We start from the raw sequence: 670 nt of genomic DNA on the forward strand, positions 1-670 counted from the left end.
CCCTTCAGGCCACGTGTGGAAGGTAAGCCTGGACCACCTCCCATCTGCCCTCTTGTAAAGCTTCCCCTTGCTACTCAGGCTGCTTTGGCAGTACTGGGGGTTCAGGGTGCCCAGCTAGCCCCAGCATGGAAATCCCTTTGGAAGATGTGAAACCTGGACCCCGCAAGCTAACACTTGTCCAACAGAATTCCCTTCTCCAGAAGGAAGGGCAGGGAGGGATTAAAACCCAGCAGGCTGAAAAGCAAGGAAGCTTCTAGCAGAGCAGGGTGAACCCCAGCCTGTGCTGACTACATCAGCACATGACTACATCCAGATGATCCTTGCTGGACTCCATGGGAATCCACTGTCCTTCTCCCTGCATGGCTCACAGCGGGGCTGAACCTCTCACATTGGCTTGTCCTGCTTCAGGCTGAGCAACCAGGACGTGTGATGGGGGGGAATGTATCAGTTATAAATGTTTCTCCAAGCATCATGACATAGGGCCCTAGATTTGCCTAAATATCCCTTTTCCCCAGGTAAATAGGAGATAAATTGCCAATCCATTTGTGCTTCCAGAGATGGCACCACATCATGGGTGGCATTGAAGGGACCGTTCCCCATTAGCCATCATTGTCAACAGAAAATACCCCAGACCCTTTGCTCTCAGTTGTACAATTCAAATGGATAACCA

This window comes from Melopsittacus undulatus, chromosome 4 (assembly GCF_012275295.1).
Source record: "Melopsittacus undulatus isolate bMelUnd1 chromosome 4, bMelUnd1.mat.Z, whole genome shotgun sequence".
Taxonomy (NCBI): Eukaryota; Metazoa; Chordata; class Aves; order Psittaciformes; family Psittaculidae; genus Melopsittacus; species Melopsittacus undulatus.